Source organism: Buceros rhinoceros, unplaced genomic scaffold (genome assembly GCF_000710305.1).
Source record: "Buceros rhinoceros silvestris isolate BGI_N320 unplaced genomic scaffold, ASM71030v1 scaffold14682, whole genome shotgun sequence".
Lineage (NCBI taxonomy): Eukaryota > Metazoa > Chordata > Aves > Bucerotiformes > Bucerotidae > Buceros > Buceros rhinoceros.
Genome location: NW_010399606.1, coordinates 46,683 through 47,685, shown reverse-complemented (window position 1 = coordinate 47,685; position 1,003 = coordinate 46,683). Strand labels below are relative to the sequence as shown.

Here is a 1,003-nt window from a genome sequence, read left to right as displayed (position 1 = left end):
TTTCTTTGAAGCAAGGAGGATATTTGATATAATTACTGATTAAAACTATCAGTCTCAGAGCCTTCAAGATTTCACTGTTTATATATGCCGGCCTCTTTTGCCTGGCTTTTCACTCCACTTTTTCACTAGAAAAGAATAACAGAGTAATTTTCTTCAAGTTCCAGAACACCCATCATTTTAACTAAAAAAATAAATATACCCTTTGTGCCTGCAGAAGAGCTTCCACTGTCACAAGCTATTTCATTACCTCCACAAAGCCTCACTGCAGGTGCTCAGCCAGAAAGTGCTACAGTTTGGTGGTTTTATTGTCTTCAAACCTGTGACAGAATTAACTTTCTATAGCACGTCAGGGTCTTACTGTAGGTTGTCATTATTTGACATCTAGTTTTAAATTCTATTGTAATTTCTTCCTAAGTGTTTCCTGATCACAAACACTGATCAGAAAAGTATCAAAGGAGAGATTATGATGCAACAGTAGAAGTATAACTCATCCTGTGAAGCACAATGCAAACAGAAACAATGAGAATGCTCCTCTCTTCTCTCCCCTTTAAGGCTGCAGTAAAATCAATATTAAGTGTACCTCAGCACAAAGTAAACACTTTCTACTGAGCAACACCAGTAAAGAAAAATCCTTTTTCTTCAAAAAAAGCTTAAATCCACAAGGAAGTGTGATGTGGTTCAGAGTTAACACAAGGCACTCTTCCTGCTAGCCTTCCCACCCCACTGCAAAATCATCTGCTTGATATTAGCTTCCAAATTTCCCAGCTTCATTTTCCCCTGTAGAAAGAAAAATGCTCCTTGTTTTAATCACCGAACCACCCAAAATGTAAAAAGGCTGCGTACATGTTATTTTGGAATGAAATGTCCATATTTAACGATAACTATGTTGCTTATGTGGTGTTTATTATTGGCATCACAATAGTAGGCGGATGCTTCCATCAAAGCCTGGGGGTCTGCTGCTATAGGTGCTATTTATAGAGCTAATAATATACAAAGTCCTTTT

At 37.5% G+C, this 1,003-nt stretch overlaps 1 protein-coding gene across 1 annotated transcript in view; it reads right to left on the bottom strand.

Annotated features, from left to right (window-relative positions):
• Positions 1–1,003, bottom strand: part of LARS2 (leucyl-tRNA synthetase 2, mitochondrial) — a 56,639-nt gene that overhangs the window by 9,868 nt on the left and 45,768 nt on the right. The gene's annotated exons all lie outside the window — the stretch shown is intronic.